The sequence below is a fragment of the Mesoplodon bidens genome (genome assembly GCF_964165515.1).
Source record: "Mesoplodon bidens genome assembly, chromosome: 17".
Taxonomy (NCBI): Eukaryota; Metazoa; Chordata; class Mammalia; order Artiodactyla; family Ziphiidae; genus Mesoplodon; species Mesoplodon bidens.
Window position 1 is genome coordinate 15,489,975 of NC_138174.1, and position 14,238 is coordinate 15,504,212.

The 14,238-nt window shown below is 39.6% G+C and overlaps 1 protein-coding gene across 1 annotated transcript in view; it reads right to left on the minus strand.

Moving 5' to 3' along the window:
• THSD1 (thrombospondin type 1 domain containing 1) overlaps positions 1-14,238 on the minus strand; it is a 58,326-nt gene that overhangs the window by 1,847 nt on the left and 42,241 nt on the right. Inside the window, exon 6 of the transcript XR_014013650.1 lies at positions 2,316-2,569. The gene's annotated coding sequence lies outside the window, so the exon portion shown is untranslated. The remainder of the gene's footprint in view (positions 1-2,315; positions 2,570-14,238) is intronic.

Here is a 14,238-nt window from a genome sequence, read left to right on the forward strand (position 1 = left end):
AGAATAACTATTCATATAGCAGAAAAACAATCCCACACTCATACCAAACCCCAAGAAACTGCAGCCACTACCCTTCAGTGTTCTTGAATCCTGGAATGGAACATGGGCTTTACTGCAGGTATTTACAACATGATACATATTCATCTATTTGGAATAGTTTTCTAAGTTGTTTTTTAAGTCCTATTATTTCATGCAAATGATTAGAAACCTAGAATTTTCAAGTTTCTGTTTCCAGTGTGCCTCTTAATTTCCACTGCGAACTTAGCTCTGTTTTCGGTTAACATCCATATGGGTAACTTTATCCATCCCCTAACACAGGGAGTGTCATAACACATACTCAATGAGCGTGTGAGACTCAGCCAGAAGCCGACTTGCTATGACCCTATAAATCAGCCTGGACAGCTGCTAGAGGCAATGTGAGAGAGAAAGAGAGAGAAGGAAGAGAAGCCAAAGTCACAAAGAGCACCTTCCCCACAGGCAGAGTGGATCAAGTGCTAGAAAACTTAAATTAAAACTTCAAAATTTCTAACTTCCTTTTTTGAAATTTGTGTGTGTGTGTGTTATTTGTGTAGTCGTGAAGCAGGAAGAATTTAGATGTGTATATTTGAGTCTCCCAAGCTCCCTCTCCATATCTTCATCTCTATCTACATTATTCCCTTATCTACACTCCAATCCACTTCTCTGTCTTCTCAGCCTCCTGCCACCTCATGCCTGGCTCATCCCTGTGGGACAATTAAAGTGGACAGAGAAGCATCGGGAGTAACCACAAAGCGATGCTGAATGACTGGACCAAACCCAACCAGTACAAACTTCACCTACCCGTAGAGTATATTTCCAATAAAAGTGTACAAAGGGTTCAAGTCAACAGTGTTTAAGATATAACATGAGCTGGTGGAAGGGGCATGAGAGGTTTATATCAAAAGGTCTTGGTTCAGAGGGTTCCTCAGAGAAGTGGTTGATTCTAGGGCTGGGGTAGGGAGAATCTAATCGAGCCTGGAAAGTCTTGTGTCAGAAAACACAGAATGCCCACAATGATGAGGCCTGACAAAAGGATATAGAAAAAAAAAAAAAAAAAAAAAAAAAAAAGGGCTTCCCTGGTGGCGCAGTGGTTGAGAGTCCGCCTGCCGATGCAGGGGACACGGGTTCGTGCCCCGGTCTGGGAAGATCCCACATGCCGCAGAGCGGCTAGGCCCGTGAGCCATGGCCGCTGAGCCTGCGTGTCCGGAGCCTGTGCTCCGCAAGGGGGGAGGCCACAACAGTGAGAGGCCCGCCTACCGCAAAAAAAAAAAAAAAAAAAAAAGGATATAGGAGTCAACCTCAAGGAGTCCCCAATGGCCAAAGGTGGAACAATTTGAGCAACAAAGTAAATAAGGATAATATGGGGTTATGATCCATAGGATTAAATAAATATCCATGAGTCCATACATATCTATATCTATGTCTATCCATCTGTCTATGACAAAATCACTACTAGGTAAACATCACAATAATAATTGCTGCAGGCAAGATCCATTGATGGAAAGTTTGAGGAAAATTAGGATATTGGCATAGTCTCACTAAATATCCACTAAGATATTCATCAGTTACAAAGGGAAAAATAGTAAGTTGACAGTGGAGAAACCTGACCGATACCACCTTAACCAAGTGATCAAGGATAATATCAGCAGTAATAGGACATACCAACATTGTGTATTTTCTCTTATAATGCACTGAGAAGGACACTTTCCCTCTGTGTGGTTCTTGCCAAAAATATACAACCACAATCTAATCGTGGGGAAGCATCAGACAAACCCCAATTGAGAGACATTCTACAAAATACCTGGCCAGTACGCTTCAAAAGTTTCAAGGTCATGGAAGACAAAGATTGAGTAACTCTCCCAGATTGGAAGAAACTAAGGAGACATAATGATTCAATGCAATGTGAGATTCTGGACTGGATCCCAGAATGACAGACCAAAAGATACTAAAGGGAAAATTGATGAAATTCAAATAAGGTGTGTAGTTTAATTAAAAGTATTATATCAATATTAATTTTCTGGTTTTGATAACTGAACTATGGTTGTGTAATTGTTAACATAGGGGGAGTTGGATGAGGGTAGACTTGAACTCTCTATGTGCTATTTTAAATTTTTTTCTATAAATCTAAAATTATTTAAAATTTAAATGTTTTGTTTTTTTAAGAGCTTGAGTCCAATCTCAGCTACAACATTTATTAGTTCTGTGGACTTTCTGGGCCTCATTTTTCTTACTAAACAGAGAGTTAGGATGGATGATCCCTAAACCCATTCTAGAGAACTATAGAATTGCTTTCTTACCCCCAGTGCTTGACTTCCTTTACTTCCGCAGACCGCATGCAGCAGATGTTGAAAGGGGGACTCTTAAAAACAGTCATGAAGTGATAATTGCAGGTAATTCACCTCTGCAGTTCAAGTTTCCAATTTAAAGCAGAATGATACAGGACTGGAGGATTGTTCCCAGCTTGTTAGGAGTCAGAAGCTGCTTCAATAAAGATCATGCCAAGAGGAAACTTACTCGCCCAAAAGTATTGCTAAAGAAAGAGAGTTTTAGTCTAGAAGAAAACACAGAAATAGAATATTAGCTGTTAAAGAGTAGTGGAATTATGAGAAGTCATTTTGTTTCAAAGTTGCCTTAATGTCACCATTTTCTTTTTAGAATTAAAAAATACATCTGCCAAAAAAATTTTTTTAATGCTTGTACTTGGATAAACATATTGTTGAAAGTTCCCACCTCTCTAATCCCAGCATCTAGGAAGAATGTCCCAGGAATGCTTTGGCAGTTAAAAAACAAATGAGCTTCGCAGTGTTCTTTTCCCCTGATATCCTCCCACACACCCACACACGCATTCCTCTTGACCACTAGGACATTCCATGTTCTCTCCTTCCAGCAGCATTCCCCTCACTTTTCTCATTCTCCTGTGGGCCCTTCATCCCTGAGGATACATGGCATCCAATTCAAGCATGAATCTGAACTCAAGGATACAACACCTCAAACTAGGAGGTATTCCCTCTTTCTTTATACTTTCCAAGTTCAGCAAGGTTTTCTTTAGTCACTGACGATCAGAAATGTCCATCTTCTTTATCTATCTACCTTTTTTTTTTTTCCCCAAAATTTCAAAGTTCTACTACTCATCAAGGGCCTCCCTCAATTGAACAAAAACCCAGTGTTTTTAATACTTGGTACACTTGCCCTGGTACAAGTGCCCAGCTTGGTACACTTTCTAAGTGTTATAGGAAATTGAGTTTTAAGTTTACCGGAAATTTTCTGCAATCAAATCTCTGTAGAGTGGAAATCACTCAGAAAGCGCTCTACGAGCCCATTTAGAATGATTTACGTTCAGAAGAGCTAGCACGACATTTTCATGGATCTTCCCCTATGGAGTTTTCACAACCATGTGGCCCAAAGCAAGCACATGCTTGCAGCATTTCTCAGCCTCCTTACAGCGTTCAGGAAATTCCATGTTGGTGGTAATGGTGTCAAATCAGAGCTTATTGGGATTACATGACCCTCTGGAGCTCCACCAAGTGGTTTAACAGTAGCCATCTGCCCAAAGGTGGCTCCTTTGCGACCAGTCCTTGTTCTAGCAGGGAGTTGCTTTCATTCCTGACTGGATTTATCTGGCTATCTGAAAATTTCTCCTTTCGTGTGCCAAAACAAAAATATGATTTAAACTGTTCTCTATGAAATGTTCGTGTATTTACCCTTCTTTGCCTTTAAAATAGAATATACTGCATACGAGTTAATGTTTCCGGATGAACCATATTATAAAATGTGATGCCCTATGGCTAAGGAAATGTATACCATAGTCTGATTTTGTTTCATTTATCCCAGGTTCACACTCCTTTTGGATTCTTAGGTCATACTTTTTTTTTTTTTTTTTTTTTTTTTTTTTGACCGTGCCATGCTGGCATGTGGGATCTTAGTTCCCTGACCAGGGATCAAACCCAGAGCTCCTGCAGTGGAAGCACGGAGTCTTAGCCACTGAACAGTAAGGGAAGTCCCATCTTAGGTCATACTTCTAGTTTTTCTTTTTCTCCTTCCTTGTCAGGGTGTCACTATTACTAGTGTGCCTTCCAGTGTACTTTTCAGCTACTTCTGATCTGATGTAGGTGTGGGGATGAGATGTCTGGAATCATAATGCCACGGGTAAAATAAGTCTATGGATCTGGAGGGAGGCCTGATAACCTCTCGCATTATTAACATACATGACATTTGAGTGTGATTCAGAAGAGGTGAAAGAAGTTAGAAAGAAAATAAAATGAAGCATTGGACTTGATTATTGAAAAGTCTCTTTGAGCAGCTAGATTACAAAAATATAAGGTTGCATTGTTCTTTAATTACACTGTATTTCATACACAATAAAATGCACATATCTTCAGTGTATAGTTTGTCTTGACAAATGTGTATACCTGTGTAACCCCATTATTCAAAGCAAGATACAGAGCAGTCCCACCACCCCAGAAGTTCCTTTCCTCTCTTTCAAGCCAATGCCTCTCCCTGCCCCGCCACACACCCCCAAAGACAATGGTTGTTCTCATTTCTGTTGCTACAGTATTTATTTACCTGCCCTTGAACTTTTCATAAATGGAATCATACAATATATCCTCTTCTATGTCTGGCTTCTTTTGTTTAATAAAATGTTTTGGAGGTTCAAGTTGTTGCATGCACTAGTGGCTTATTCTTTTTTATTGTAGAGTAGTAGTCCAGTACACAAATATAACCCAATATGTTTGTCCATTCTTCTGTTGACAGAATTTGGTTTGTTTCCAGCTTGGTGCTATCATGAATAGAGCCCTAAAAATATTTAAGTATAAGTCATTTGTGGACATATGTTTTTATTTCTCTTGGGTAAATACCTAAGAGTGGAATTTTTTTTTAATAGGCCCAGTCTTACTACTTGTTTTTATAATGACTTACATATACATAATCATTTCTTAAATGTTATTGATTGGTTTTTAATTTCTAGAGTTAATCTATAAACAAAGCAAGTGAAATGTAGCTATAGTTACAGAAGAAAGAAAAGATTGGAGAAAAGAGAATACTAAGTAAAAGGAACAGCACATGCAAAGGCCTTAGGAGGAAAATAGTTGATGTATTAGAGGAGCGAAGTGAAAGCTATGTGGCTGGAGCATAATATTTGAAGGGAATAGTATTGGGTGGACCAAAAAGTTCCTTCAGTTTTTAAGTAAAACTAAAAGATACGTTTTTCATTTTCACCAAGAACTTTAATGAACAACATATTCACTGTTTTATTCCACTACCTTCTGCCATTTTTCGGGCAACTTCATAATTCCATCTTCCCAAAACTTTTAATCTTTTTGACCAAAGAACTGTGCCGGGTGCCTTTTACAGTCTCCTGGGAATTGAAATTTTCTCCACTAAGAGAATTTTGTAAAGACTGAAATAAATTGAAATCCAAAGGCGCAATGTCTGGTGAATACAGTGGAGGAATCAGAACTTTCCAGCCAAGCTGTAACAGATTTTGCCTGCTCATCAAAGAAACATGTGGTCTTGCGTTATTCTGATGGAAGATTATGCGTTTTCTGTTGACTAATTCCAGGCGCTTTTCGTTGAGTGCTGCTTCCAGGTTTTCTAATGGGGAGCAGTACTTGTTGGAATTAATCGTTTGGTTTTCCGGAAGGAGTTCGTAATAGAGGACTCCCTTCCAATCCCACCATATACACAGCATCACCTTCTTTGGATGAAGACTGGCCTTTGGTGTGGTTTGTGGTTGTTCATTTCACTTGCCCCACGATCTCCTCCGTTCCACATTATTGTACAGTATCCACTTTTCATCACCCGTCACAATTTGTTTTAAAAACGGAATGTTTTCAGTATGTTGAAGTAGAGAATTGCATGCGAAAACATGGTCAAAAAGGTTTTTTTTGGTTAACTTATGGGGAGCCCAAACATCAAAGTGATGAACATAACCAAGCTGATGCAAATGATTTTCAACGCTTGATTTGGATATTTTGAGTATGTCGGCAACCTCCCGCGTGGTATAACATTGATTGTTCTCCATTAATGTCTCGATTTGATCGCTATCAACTTCAACTGGTCTACCTGACCATGGAACATCATCCAGCAAGAAATCTCCAGCACAAAACTTCGCAAACCACTTTTGACACATTCGCTCAGTCACAGCACCTTCTCCATACACTGCACAAAACTTTTTTTGCGTTTCAGTTGCCTTTTTACCTTTCTTGGAATAATAAGGCATAATATGCCAAAAATGTTGCTTTTTTCCTTCCATCTTCAATAGTAAAATGGTTACACAAAAATTCACCAATTTTGGTGTTTTTTTCAATGCATGTTGCTGATATGACAGCTGTCACAATACAATATAAAAATTGTTTCGAATGAAGTTAAAGACAACTAAGCACTACTACAGCCATCTTACAGAAAAAACAGAACGAACCTTTTGGCCAACTCAATAGTAGATGAGCTGTGAAGATGGCAGGGGTCAGATTATGCAGAGTTTAGTAGGCTGCATTAAGAATGCTAGATTTGGGAATTCCCTGGTGGTCCAGTGGTTAGAACTCTGTGCTTTCACTGTCGAGGGTCCGAGGAACTAAGACCCCACAAGCTGCTCAGCCAAAAAAAAAAAAAAAAAAGTAGATTTTATCTTAAGATAAGTGCATCCAACTAATGATTTTAGGAGGCCAATTTATACTGTCCATTGTTTCAGGGGAGGAGATGGAAGTATGTAAAGGAAGAAGCAGACAAATCTCCTAAGCAAAGTTTTGGAGTGATGGGCATGGCCTTAGTCGGGCTAGAGATGGAGAAACATGGGTTTATTTGAGACATTTGGAAACAGAATTTGAGCTCACGGCATCTATCAAATGAATTTCTATGTTAAAAAAAAAATAGAGTAAAATTTCAAGAAAATTTCCAAGCACTATTTTTGAAATCTTAAGTTTACCATTTTTTTGGTGTGGGCTAATTTTCTGTGAGTCATTAAAGGTATGGCCAGGACAGCTAAAAGAAATGAAACTAAGGAGAAAAGGTAAATTAGGAAAGCAAAGGACAGGATGGAAAAAGAGATTACTCATTTAATTTCAAGTATTAGGAAGCCAGTCCTAAAACAGAGAAGTGGAATGTCAATGAATGACACCTTATTGTAGCCCAGTCTCATTAAGTTTTCTAAAAGGATGGGCTCAGTGGAGACCTATTTCTTCTCTTGGTTTCACATCTGCCTCTTTGATGAAATAGGGAAACATTCAAGCCCTTTACCACATAGTGGTGTAGAAATGTTGCTGTCCCCAAAATACATTTCATAACATGAACGTATGCATCTGAAATCACTTTAAAATACAATTTTTTTTACAGTGAAATAGGTCAGGCAGAGAAAGACAGATAGCATATGATATCACTTATATGTGAAATCTAAAAAACCTGAACTCATAGAAACAGACTAGAATGGTGATGACCAGGGGCTGAAGGGGTGGGTGGGGAAAGGAGGTGTGGGTCAAAGGGTACAAAATACCAGTTACAGGATGAATAAGTTCTGGGGATCTAAGGTAGAGCATGGTGATTATAGTTAATAATACTCTATTATATACTTGACAGTTGCTAATAAAGTAGATCGCAAATGTTCTCACCACAAAAAAGAAATGATCATTATGTGATGTGATGCAGGTGTTAGCTAATTTCATGGTGGTAATCATTTTGTAATAAGCATTTCAAATCAACACTTGTACATCTTAAACTTATACAATGTTATATGTCAATTATATTTCAATAAAGCTGGAAAAAATAATAAAACACATTTATTTCATTGACTCATCCAACCGGGATCTACCAGTGGCAGTGCCAAAGGACAGTATAAGGAGGCTTTAGTCACCCCCATAATCTCCTACGCTGACCCCATCAAATTCCCCAAAAATATACAATCTAAAGAATGAGATGCGTGCTCTACAAATGAAGTTCCAGACCTATCTGCTAACCCCACTGAGTTAGTTTTCTAGGTCTACTGTAATAAGTTCCCACAAACTGAGTGCCTTAAAACAACAGAAATTTATTCTCTCACAGTTCTGGAAGCCAGAAGTCTAAAATCAAGATGTTGGTAATGGTGGATTCCTTCTGGAGTCTCTGGGGGAGAGTCTGTTCCATGCATCTCACCTAGCTGGTGGCTGCTGGCAATTCTTAGTGTTTCTTGGTTTGTAGATGCATCACTCCAGTCTCTGCCTTCATCTTCACATGGCCTTCCCTTCTGTATCTCTCTGTTCTTCTCCTTTTCTGTTCCTTATAAGGCCATTCATCACTGGATTTAGGGTGCACCTTAAATTCAGAATGATTTCATCTTGAGATCCTTAATTTAATTATTATACATCTGCAGAGACCCTGCTTCCATGTAAGGTCACATTCACAGATATGTGGGCTAGGACTGGGGCATATATTTTTGGAACCACAATTCAACCCACTACCCCCACCTGTCAATCTGATTGCTGCCTCTGAATCTCTCCTAGAGAAATTCTGGAGAACCTCTGAGTGTGTCCTAGTTCTCACCTACAGTTCACCACAAACAATAAAAATAATTACCAACTAATAAGTATTTAACAGTGACAAGCACTGTATATGTATATCTATATATGAAGAGCATTTATATTTTAAATTAATCATTGTCATTAAAGTCATACTTGTACATAAATTTTAAAAAGCAAATAGTATGGGCTTCCCTGGTGGCACAGTGGTTAAGAATCCGCCTGCCAATGCAGGGGACATGGGTTTGAGCCCTGGTCCGGGAAGATCCCACATGGCTTGGAGCAACTAAGCCTGTGCACCACAACTACCAAGCCTGCACTCTAGAGCCCGGGAGCCACAACTACTGAGCCCATGTGCCACGACTACTGAAGCCCACGCACCTAGAGCCCATGCTCTGCAACGAGAAGCCACCGCAATGAGAAGCCCATGCACCGCAACGAAGAGTAGCCCCCTACTCGCTGCAACTAGACAGAGCCTGCGAACAGCAGCAAAGACCCAACACAGCCAATAAATAAATAAATTTATATTTAAAAAAAGGAAATAGTACTACAAGACTTCTAATGAAGAACAGAATCCCGTTTCACCCTTCTCTAGTGCCATCCTGTTCCCCAGAGGAAACTACCTCAGTTCATTTAAATTTCTTCTAATATTTACATCCAAAATTATAAATAAAATCCTTATGCTACTATTTCTTGATTTCTCTATTTCAGACAGCATTTTACTAGCTTCCTATTATGGACAATGAGAATTCAGCCTCACTTCCTTCATTTCTTTCCCCCATGCTCTCAGTAAGGTATATGACAATTTTGTTTACTACTGAGCCAAAGAGGCCTATGATCATGATGGGATTTTTTGTGCAAATTTTGTTTTTCCTGGAGTTATTAATTGCCTTGTTCTAGTTTTCAATGTATTTACAATTGTTATTTCCAAACTCTCAAAATCATTGTAAAATCTCTCTTAATATTATTTTTGTCATGGTCAAATGTATCCGATGATCTATCAATTCCATTTTTGGGGGCTGAGGGGACTTTTTCCCAGAGCTGTCTATTGTCCTGCTCCAATCAAGGCCTTATGCACAGTTGTCCTGGCACTTCCCTTCTGCATCCATTGGGAATTCCTTCTGTTTCTCTTCGATATTGGAGTCCTCATTTCCTGCCCTTATGTGTCTTCCTTTATCCTGGTTTACTTGCCCATTTCATAAAGCACATTATCCAGTAACTTCTTGAGATAGAAATCATAGGAAATAAAACTTTTTAGACCTTTTATGTCTGAAAATGTCTTGATTGATATTTAATTTGATATAGAATACTTCATTGAAAAACTTTTTTTCCTCTACGTTTTCAATAGTTGTTTCATTGTCTTATTAACTTCAGATTTGTAGTTAAGAAGTCTAATTTTGAGTCTAAATCTGCCCCAACACATTTTTTTAGCCTGTCTCCGTTTTTAACCCTTATTCTTCACCCCTGCTCTCCATGGTGTTTGGTACTGCCAAATCCTAAGCTTTTCCAGTGTTCTCTGGAGCAAATTGGTTTCTTCCTATTGGCATCACTTTCCTCAGGCACTTAGGTTCAACTTTCAGCTTATCAAGTCAACTACTATTCCTCCATCCAGGGGTGACCATGAAAATACTTAACCACTAGGAGAGCATGAGCACTGAATGGACACTGCCTATAAATAACCAATAGGGTCATACTAGTGTCAACTGATGAGTACCATTCAACTGTCTGCTCTGCTTCCATCCATTTTTTTGTCTCCAAAGTCTGACATTTCTTGTTTACCGTTGTCTCCTTCCCATTCTGATTGTCCTTAAGTGTATATGCCTTGTTGTATTCCTTTATTATCATTTGGTGTGATTTCAGCATGAGTAGAAATAAATGCATGCGTTTAAAAGTTTTGTTTAGCAAAAAGTCTACAAGATGTTCTATTCTGTTATCACATTCAATCCTTACACCAACCTTATGTGAAAGGTATTATTAGCTTCACCTAACATAAGGGAACCAAGGTACACATAGGAGTTTTCAACTCCTACTCAAGGTTGGATGGATAATTAGTATGGAACAAGATTCAGATCAGTTGCTCTGGTTCCAAAGTCCATGCTCTTGCCTCCCAAAAAGCAAGCATCTCCTGAAGTCCATGGATGTAATTTCTATAGTTCTCTCTCCATATTAATATGCTTTCCCCAACCTTCTGCTAATTTCATGTTTTTCAAAAGTGGATCAGCTGTCAACCTGTATCAGAAGCATTTTGGGGTGTTTGTTTTAAATGGGGATTCCTGGGTTCCACCCTGGATCTACTGTATCTCAATCTCAAGGAGGCTAGGAATTAGGATTTGCATTTTAAACTAGTTCCCCAGAAGATTATGATTCCCAGACATTTTGAGAAGCATTGCGCTAGTTAATGTATGCCTCTGCAAAGCAGTAACACCCACCATTCCTTACTAGCCTGAATCTCTTTTGCTGTTGGGTGATGTATTTATGTCTTCATGAATCCAAGCTGTTTCACAGTAATATTACAGAAGAGCATTTCAGATAATTGATGGCAATATTGAGGAGTAAACATTCAGAGTCACTTTTCCCAGTATAGAATATCTAAAAATGCTGCTACCGAAAAATCTAAATACACTACAACAGAAAGCATATTTTTAAAAGCTAGACTGAGAAAAAAATAGTAAGAAGACCAGAAAGAACTAGAAAACAAATCCAAAGGATAAGCTGATGTTCACACTGCTGGCTGGAACATCCCAGGGAGCCAGTAGACATAGCCTGAGGGCTGAGCAGGTGGGAGTCAGACAGTACCCCACACAAAGGCAGGCTGAAGAGGGCATCTCGATGAATGAACCAGGCCACACACCACACTAATGCTAGTTGTGAATCTGTTAGTAGGGAATACAGTGAATAAATTTGTTGTGAGCTCTTTTGGGGGTAAGCTTCCTTTAGACACCACTCCAGAAGCCATGCATCAGAGAGGCAGATGTAGGAGGAGATTGGTTCAAGATGGCAGAGTAGAAGGACGTGCGCTTACTCCCTCTAGCGAAAGCACCGGAATCACAATGAACTGTTGAACAAACATTGACAGGAAGACACTGGAACTCACCAAAAAAGATGCCCCACATCCAAAGACAAAGGAGAAGCTGCAGTGAGACGGTACGAGGCGTGCAATCACAATAAAATCAAGTCCCATAACTGCTGGGTGGGTGACTCACAAACTGGAGAACACTTATACCACAGAAGTCCACCTACTGGAGTGAAGGTTCTGAGCCCCACATAAGGCTTCCCAACCTGGGGTTCTGGCAACGGGCGGAGGAACCTCGACAGAATCAGACTTTGAAGGCTAGCAGGCTTTGACTGCAGGACTTCAACAGGACTGGGGGAAACAGAGGCTCCACTCTTGGAGGGCACACACAAAGTAGTGTGCACATCGGGACCCAGGGGGAAGGAGCAGTGACCCCATAGGAGACTGAACCAGACCTACCTGATAGTTTTGGAAGGACTCCTGCAGAGGTGGGGGGAGGCTGTGGCTCACCGTGGGGACAAGGACACTGGCAACAGAAGTTCTGGGAAGTATTCGTTAGCATGAGCCCTCCTGGAGCCCACCATTAGCCCCACCAAAGAGCCTGTAGCCTCCAGTGCTGGGTCACCTCAGGCCAAACAATCAACAGGGAGGGAACTCAGCCCCACCCATCAGCAGACAAGCAGAGTAAAGTTTTACTGAGCTCTACCCACCAGAGCAACACCCAGCTCTACCCACCACCAGTCCCTCCCATAAGTAAGTTTGCACAAGCCTCTTAGATAGCCTCATCCACCAAAGGGCAGACAGCAGAAGCAAGAAGAACTACAATCCTGCAGCCTGTGGAATGAAAAGCACATTCACAGAAAGACAGACAAAATGAGAAGGCAGAGGACTATGTACCAGATGAAGGAACAAGATAAAACCCAGAAAAATAACTAAATGAAGTGGAGATAGGCAACCTTCCAGAAAAAGAATTCAGAATAGTGACAGTGAAGATGATCCAGGACCTCGGAAAAAGAATGGAGGCAAAGATCGAGAAGATGCAAGAAATGTTTAACAAAGACCTAGAAGAATTAAAGAACACCTAGAAGAAATAAAGAACAAAGAAACAGAGATGAACAATACAATAACTGAAATGAAAAATACACTAGAAGGAATCAATAGCAGAATAACTGAGGCAGAAGAACAGATAAGTGACCCGGAAGACAGAATGGTGGAATTCACTGTCGCAGAACAGATTAAAGAAAATAGAATGAAAAGAAATGAAGACAGCCTAAGAGACCCCTGGGACAACATTAAATGCACCAACATTAGCATTATAGGGGTCCCAGAAGGAGAAGAGAGAGAGAAAGGACCCAAAAAAATATTTGAAGAGATTATAGTTGAAAACTTCCCTAACGTGGGAAAGGAAATAGCCACCCAAGTCCAGGAAGTGCAGAGAGTCCCAGGCAGCATAAACCCAAGGAGAAACACGCTGAGACACACAGTAATCAAATTGACAAAAATTAAGGACAAAGAAAAATTATTAAAAGCAACAAGGGAAAAATGACAACATATAAGGGAACTCCCATAAGGTTAACAGCTGATTTCTCAGCAGAAACTCTATAAGCCAGAGGGGAGTGGCATGATATATTTAAAGTGATGAAAGGAAAAAACCTACAACCAAGATTGCTCTACCCAGCAAGGATCTCATTCAGATTTGACGGAGAAATCAAAAGCTTTACAGACAAGCAAAAGCTAAGAGAATTCAGCACCACCAAACCAGCTCTACAACAAATGCTAAAGGAACTTCTCTAAGTGGGAAACACAAGGGAAGAAAAGGACCTACAAAAACAAATCCAAAACAATTAAGAAAATGGTAATAGGAACATACATATCGATAATTACCTTAAGTGTGAATGGATTAAATGCTACAACCGAAAGACAGAGTCTCGATGAATGGATACAAAAACAAGATCCATATATATGCTGTCTACAAGAGATCCACTTTAGACCCAGGGACACATACAGACTGAAAGTGAGGGGATGGAAGAAGATATTCCATGCAAAAGGAAATCAGAAGAAAGCTAGAGTAGCAATACTCACATCAGGTAAAACAGACTTTAAAATAAAGAATGTTACAAGAGACAAAGAAGGACACTACATGATGATCAAGGGATCAATCCAAGAAAAAGATATAACAATTATAAATATATATGCACCCAACATAGGAGCACATAAATACATAAGGCAACTGCTAACAGCTATAAAAGAGGAAATCAACAGTAACACAATCATAGTGGGGGACTTTAACACCTCACACCAATGGACAGATCATCCAGGCAGAAAATTAATAAGGAAACACAAGCTTCCAATGACACAATAGACCAGATAGATTTAATTGATATTTATAGGACATTCCATCCAAAAACAGCAGATTACACTTTCTTCTCAAGAGCACATGGAACATTCTCCAGGATAGATCACATCTTGGGTACAAATCAAGCCTCAGTAAATTTAAGAAAACTGAAATCATATCAAGCATCTTTTCCAACCACAACACTATGAGATTAGAAATAAATTACAGGGAAAACAACATAAAAAACACAAACACATGGAGGCTAAACAATATGTTACTAAATAACCAAGAGATCACTGAAGAACTCAAAGAGGAAATCAAAAAATACCTAGAGACAGGGCTTCCCTGGTGGCGCAGTGGTTGAGAGTCCACCTGCCGATGCAGGGGAC